The following is a 7620-nucleotide window of genomic DNA, read 5'->3' as shown; positions in this document are numbered from 1 at the left end:
TCTCCTCCATCAGACTGGGAGCTCCCAGAGTCAGGGACCATGTCTCCTCCATCAGACTGGGAGCTCCCAGAGTCAGGGACCATGTCTCCTCCATCAGACTGGGAGCTCCCAGAGTCAAAGACCATGTCTCCTCCATCAGACTGGGAGCTCCCAGAGTCAGGGACCATGTCTCCTCCATCAGACTGGGAGCTCCCAGAGTCAAAGACCATGTCTCCTCCATCAGACTGGGAGCTCCCAGAGTCAGGGACCATGTCTCCTCCATCAGACTGGGAGCTCCCAGAATCAAAGACCATGTCTCCTCCATCAGACTGGGAGCTCCCAGAGTCAAAGATCATGTCTCCTCCATCAGACTGGGAGCTCCCAGAATCAAAGACCATGTCTCCTCCATCAGACTGGGAGCTCCCAGAGTCAGGGACCATGTCTCCTCCATCAGACTGGGAGCTCCCAGAGTCAAAGACCATGTCTCCTCCATCAGACTGGGAGCTCCCAGAGTCAGGGACCATGTCTCCTCCATCAGACTGGGAGCTCCCAGAGTCAGGGACTATGTCTCTTCCATCAGACTGGGAGCTCCCAGAGTCAAAGACCATGTCTCCTCCATCAGACTGGGAGCTCCCAGAGTCAAAGACCATGTCTCCTCCATCAGACTGGGAGCTCCCAGAGTCAGGGACCATGTCTCCTCCATCAGACTGGGAGCTCCCAGAATCAAAGACCATGTCTCCTCCATCAGACTGGGAGCTCCCAGAGTCAAAGATCATGTCTCCTCCATCAGACTGGGAGCTCCCAGAATCAAAGACCATGTCTCCTCCATCAGACTGGGAGCTCCCAGAGTCAGGGACCATGTCTCCTCCATCAGACTGGGAGCTTCCAGATCCTGTCTCCCTCCCCTATCCAAGCAGGTATTTACAGAGACCCAGGGCATTAGACGGGTTGCTCTCAGACACTGGAAATGTGGTCATCTCCCAAGTCTGGAGTCTGACTCCCCCATCAGACTGGGCACTGGCAGAAGTCCTGAGCCAGCGATGGCGAGAGCACCCTCAGCATGGAAGCCTCAGGGTCAGGGAGCCAACCCTGAGCAGCCACTCCCAGACGCCCTTATCTGTCCTGCACTAACTGAGCCCTCCGGAGGGGGCGCTGATGGGTGGCCTGGGGCCACCCCGAGGAGCCCGGGCGTTCCTCTTCACCTGTCTCTCTTCTCGCAGCCAACCTCCCTCCCTCGCACGAGGACCTACGCCACTTTCCGAATCCGAACCCGACACAGGCTGAGCGCGGGGCGGGCGGCGGGGCGCGGCTGGCGGGCAGCAGGAGGGTGGGCGCGGGACGCGGCTGCATAGGGATGACCGCCTGCCCGTGCTCCCCACAGCCCTGGAGTAGCAGCGCGGCCGCCGCCGAGGACTCGGGAGAGAAGCGCTCTTTGCCTGGTCCCCCCGCCGCTGCCCCTAGCAGAGGACCACTCGCCTGCAGCCAGCAAGAGCTCTGCGACCCAATCGTCCAGCGAGCCCACCTCCACCTAGAGTTAGAGCCCACAGGGCCCCGCTCCTTCCCACGCTGTCGGGGAGCCAAGGGGGCCATAAACGTCCTGGTTCATGCACACGCGCGTCAGCCTCTCCTTCCGCACCCGCCAGCCCAGCCACGTCCTGGTGGCCACCTCGCCTCCTCTCCTCCTAAGGCTGTTCCCAGTCTGGGTGTATAGGGATGCCCAGATCACAATGCCCGCCGCCCGCTGCTGAATGGCAGAACCCCAGGCCCTTCCCACGCTACCCAGGTTATATCTGAGGCTCCCAGGGGGCCAGAGACAGCCCCTCCCTGGGGCTACGGGAAGACACCCTCAGCCCCTCGGAACCTCGGAACCCCGCTGACAAATGGGCCCTAAAGCAGAGCTGTTTGCACTCAGGGCATGAAAACATTTCTCAGAGTTCCTGCAACCGGCCCTGCAGTGCAGGCCTGTAATTCCAGTACTCCGGAGGCTGAGACATGAGGATTTCAGCAAAGTAGCAAGACTCTCGGCGACGCAGCAAGACCCTGTTTCAAAACTGAAAGTAAAAAGGGCTGGAGGTGTAGCCAGAAAGCAGAATGCCCTTGGGTTCAATCCCCAGTACCAAAATAAAATAAAAACAAAAAGGGCTAGAGATGTAGCTCAGGAGTAGAACACCCCTGGGTTCAATCCCTAGTTCAAACAGAAGGAAGGAGGGAGGGAGGGGGAAGGAAATTTCAACATCTTCTGGGTTCCATTGGCTGGAGGTGCCCCTTTCTGTTGTCTTGGGATCCCTTTGCTAGGGAGTAGGAGCCGGGATGAGCTCATCTTCTAAGTCTTCTCAAAGCAAGTCTGAGCTGCAAGCCTCACCCAGCCAAGAGATCCCGCCAGAGACCAAAGCATGATACAGGCTGGGGGTAGAAAGAGTCCGGGCAGCCGGGCGTGGTGGCGCCCGCTTGTAATCCCCGCGCTTGGGAGGCAGAGACAGGAGGATCGCGCAGGTTCGAAGCTAGCCCCGCGCGCTGGCTTAGGAGACCCTGTTTCCAAATAAAAATGCAAAAATAGTTCTGGGAGTGTAGCCCGGAGGTAGAAGGGCTTCCAGGAACCCCAGTACCACCAAAAGAAAAAAAAAAAAAAAAAGAAAGAGTCCGGGCAGAGATGGAGATGATGCTCTAGGCATGGCCGCACTGGGTTCAGACAGCGGGTAAGTACTCCAGAATGAGGGCTGTGAGATCTGGATTGTAATCTTACATCTGCCACAAATCTACTCCAGCCTTGGTTAGCCTTCAGTAAAGACCCCTAGTAGTGGGGCTTTCCAAACTACTTTTCAAAGGCTTAGAACCCTTTCTTTGACTTCCAAGTCAACATGGAAGGTGAATATTTAAAATAGAAGTAGCCTGGTGGGCACTGAGGTGCACACTTGTCATTTCAGCATTCGGGAGGCTGAGACAGGAGGATCACAGTTTGCGGACAGCCTCAGCTACTTAGTGAGGGCTTTTGCAACGAGTGAGACCCTGTTTCAAAAAATAAATAGCCAAGCCGGGCGTGGTGGCGCACGCTTGTCATCCCAGCATTCGGGAGGCTGAGACCTGGAGGATCGCAGTTCCCGGACAGCCTCAGCTACTTAGTGAGGCCTTCTGCAACTCAGTGAGACCCGGTTTCAAAATAAAGAATAAAAAATAGGGCTGGGGGTGTAGTTCGGAGGTCGAATGCCCCTGGGTTCCATCCCCAGACCCGCGATAAATAAATAAATAAATAAATAGTCTAAAAAAATAGGACTAGGAGTGTAGCTCGGTGGTAGAATGCCCCTGGGTTTCAGCCCCAATACCACATAAAATGAAAGAAAAAAAGAAAGATAGGTAGATTAGGGTAGAGATCAGAAGTAGAACACTCCAAAGTTTAATACCAAAACAAATTAAAAGGGCTGGAGGTGCAGAGCACCCCTGGGTTCAATCTTCAATACAAAAAAATTAAATAAAAAAAAATAAGCCAGGCGCCATGCATGATGGTGCACACTTGTAATCCCAAAATTTGGGAGGCTGAGACAGGAGGATCATGATTCACAGACAGCCTCAGCTACTTAGTGAGGCCCTTAAAAAATAGGGCTGGGGGTGTAGCTCGGAGGTAAAATGCTCTGGATTCCATCCCCAGTACTGAAAAAAAAAAAAAAAAACAATAGGGTTGAGAGGTAGAATGCCCCAGGTTTAATCCCCAGTACCACAAAAATAAGTAAATAAATAAATAAATAATAAATAAGCCAGGCTGGGTATGGTGGCACACGCTTGTAATCCCCGCACTTGGGAGGCTGAGACAGGAGGATCTCCAGTTCAAGGCCAGCCTCAGCTACTTGGTGAGGCTCTCAGCAACTTAGTGAGACCCTGTTTCAATAATAATGAAGCCGGGTGTGATGGCACACACTTATAATTCCAGCATTCGGGAGGCAGAGAGCTGAGGATCGAGGTTAGCAGACAGCCTCAGCTACTTAGAGAGGCCCTTTGCAACTCAGTGAGAACCTGTTTCAAAAATAAAAAGACAGCCGGGCGTGGTGACGCAGGCTTGTAATCCCCGCACTTGGGAGGCAGGGACAGGAGGATCACGCAGGTTCGAAGCCAGCCTCTCTGGCTTAAGAGACCCTCTTTCCAAATAAAAAGTATAAAATAGGTCTGGGAGTGTAGCCCAGAGGTAGAAGGGCTTCCAGGAACCCCAGTACCAATAATAATAATAATAATAATAATAATAATAATAATAATAATAATATATTAATAATAAAATAAAAAGACTAAAAAATAGGGCTGGGAGTGTAGCTTGGAGGTACGATGCCCTCGGGTTTCATCCCCAGTACCACTAAAAAATAAGGAATGAAAAAGTCACGTTGAGGGTATATTTTAGAAGTAAAATGTCCCTAATTTCAATCTTCAACCTCCAGTACCACGAAAGAAAGAAGAGAGAGAGAGAGAGAGAGAGAGAGAGAGAGAGAGAGAGAGAGAGAGAGAAAGCAAGCCATTACCTGTGTCAGTGGTTTCCAGTGTGGGCTATGGGGCTTCCCAGTGACGATACAGGTAAGGGTTAAGAATAGATTCGAACCCGTGCTGTTCCCGATGCTTTCCAACCCCTCCCCCAGAAGGAAATAAAGTCCATATTCCACCCCCAAGTTTACAGAAGAGTCAGAGACATGCAAAGGGCTAGGTATGGGCTAGAATTCCTCTCCAGAGCTGGGAGTGACAGCGCAGGCCTGCAATCCCAATACTTGGGAGGCTGAGACAGGATGATGGTAGGTTTGAGGACAGGCTCAGCAAGTAGTAAGACTCTCTTTAATCCAGTGAAATCTTGTTTCAAAATAAAAATAAAGGCCGGGCATGGTGGCACGCACTTGTAACCCCAGCATTTGGGAAGCAGAGAATGGAGGATCGCAGTTCACGGACAGCCTCGGCTACTTAGCAACACCCTTCGCAACTCAGTGAGCACCTGTTTCAGAAATCAAAAAAAGACTAAGAAATAGGGCTGGGGGTAATAACTCAGAGGTACAATGTCCCTGGGTTCCATCCTCGATACCACAAAAAAATAAATAAATAAAAATAAAATAGGGCTGGGGATATAACTTGGAGGTAGAATGCCCTGGGTTCAATTCCTAGTGCAAAAAAAAAATTTTTTTTTTCTCTTCAGAGGCTAGTAAGAAAGAATGAAAATAAAACAAACATCGAAGAGACAGAGGAGACTAACAGAAGAGATAAAACAGTAAACCAGGCATGGCGGCTCACGCCTGTGATTCCAGTACTTGTGAGGCTGAAACAAGAAGATCATAGGTTCTCGGCCAGCCTCAGAAACTTAGTGAAACCCTCAGCAACTTAGCAAGACCCCATTTCAAAATAAAAAATAATAAAAGGTCTGGAAGGTAGAACTCTCCTGGTTTCAATTCCCAGCTCCAAGAAGAAAAAAATTTTTTTATAATCTGTCATATGTAGGAGTAACTTACATAAATACAGGATTATTTTTCTCAAACATTTTTTTTAATGCCCAGAAAAAAATTATTCAGAGCTGGAGTGTAGTCCCCATAGTATCATCTGGAACATGAATCTTTCTGCTCCGTCATCCTTAGCTTGGAGCTCATGATCCAAAATGGCTGCAAAAACTGCAGCTGCCTTATCCATTTTTCAGGCAAGGAGAAAGTAAAGAACACAGGGTAAAAACTGCCCCAAGCCAGCTAACATACTATGCACCTCCTAAGGAACATTTCCCAAAGTTCCACCCAACAATTCCTGTTTATATCTAATTGACCAGCTCTTAGTCATATGACCACCCTAGCTGCAAGGGAGTCTGGAAAGTGCAATCTTTCCCTTGGGTATGTTTCCGCCTCTAAAAACATCCGATTTCTGGTATTAAGGATGCAGAGACAATGGGTCCCAGGTGGGCAGCCGGCTCTGCCCTGCCAGGCCTTGGAACTCCTACCTCCCAGCTGGACAAAATGGCCTTTCTCACTTACAGCCAAGAGTAAGAGCTGGGCTACGGTAGTAGAGGGTTAGGAAAAACTGGGCGCAGAGCATCTCCTCTGGTTGTGTGAGGCCGGAGCTCGCTGTGGCAGTCAGTGCAGAATGGGGCCAACAGGAGGGCCAACAGAGAGGGGCCGGCTCAGGTTTCTAGGTCAAGCCAGATTCTGTATCAGCGAGGTGTGGAGGCTCAGATGTCCCAGGACCAAGTGTCCTGTCCCTCTGGGCTCTTCTACTGAATCCTCCCAAACACTCCAATCCCCTGTCTATTATGTTTTGTTTGTGGTGCTGGGGATTGAACCCAGGAGCATTCTACCTCTGAGCTATACCTCCAGCCCTATTTTGGTTTTTATTTGGAAACAGGGTCTCACTAAGTTGCTAAGAGTCTTGCTAAATTGTTGAGGCTGGCCTGTAACCTGCAATCCTCCTATCTTAGCCTCTCAAGTCCTGAAAGTACAGGTGTGTGCCACCATGCCTGGCTCTGATCCCCTATTTTAATAGTTCAGAAAAGAACAAAGAACAGCAATAACCACAAATGGTAACAACTCCCGGGCTGGGGATGTGGCTCTGTGGTAAATCAGGTGCAGGAGACTCTGGCTTCCATCCCCAGCATCCCAGCACCAGCAAAACAATAAGACTGTGTGTGTGTGTGTGTGTGTGTGTGTGTGTGTGTGTGTGTGTGTGTGTGTTGCTGGGTGTGTGTGTGTGTGTGTGTGTATGTTGCTGGGGATCAAACACAGAGCCCTAAGAAAATAATAATAATGAGCCAGACATGATGGTGCATGCTAGAAATCCCAGTACTTGGAGGCAGGAAAATCGTAAGTCTGAGGCCAGTCTCAGCAACTTAACAAGATCTTTAGCAACTTGGTGAGATAATTTCAAAATAAAAAATAAAAAAGGACGTTGGGCCGGGCGTGGTGGCGCACGCTTGTAATCCCCGAGCTTGGGAGGCTGAGACCGGAAGATCACGCAGGTTCAAAGCCAGCCTCAGCTATTTAGTGAGGTTCTCAGCAATTTAGTGAGACCCTGTTTCCAAATAAAATATAAAATAGGTCTGAGGTAGAAAAGTCCCTGCATTCCACCCTCAGTATCACAAAAAAAAAAAAAAAAAAAGGACATTAGGCGTGGTGGCCCATGCCTGTAATCTCAGTACTTGGGAGCCTGAGACAGGAGGATCCCAAGTTCAAAGCCAGACTCAGCTACGTAGTGAGGTTCTCAACAACTTAGTGAGACCCTATTTCCAAATAAAAAGTAAAATAGGACTGGGGTTTTGCCTAGAGGTGGAAGGCCTCTGGGTTCAATCCCCAGCACCACGAAGAAGAAGAAGAAGAAGAAGAAGAAGAAGAAGAAGAAGAAGAAGAAGAAGAAGAAGAAGAAGAAGAGGAGGAGGAGGAGGAGGAGGAGGAGGAGGAGGAGGAGGAGGAGGAGGAGGAGGAGGAGGAGGAGGAGGAGGAGGAATTTGGCCCAGAGAGGGGCAGGAACCAGGCATAGTCACACAGCAGGCTTCTAACTGGGCTATTCCTCTGCCCCTGGAGAGGGGCCAGGGCAGCTCCCCATTTCCCCCCAAGCCACAAAACCTGGATAGTGATTAGGGCCTCTGATTCCCCAGCCCTGAGCAAGGAGGCAGAGCTCACCTCCAGCTGGGCCTCTGCTGGCCCAGCGCCA

The sequence above is a fragment of the Muscardinus avellanarius genome, assembly GCF_963383645.1.
Source record: "Muscardinus avellanarius genome assembly, chromosome: 10".
Taxonomy (NCBI): Eukaryota; Metazoa; Chordata; class Mammalia; order Rodentia; family Gliridae; genus Muscardinus; species Muscardinus avellanarius.
Note: the sequence above shows the minus strand (reverse complement) of the source record.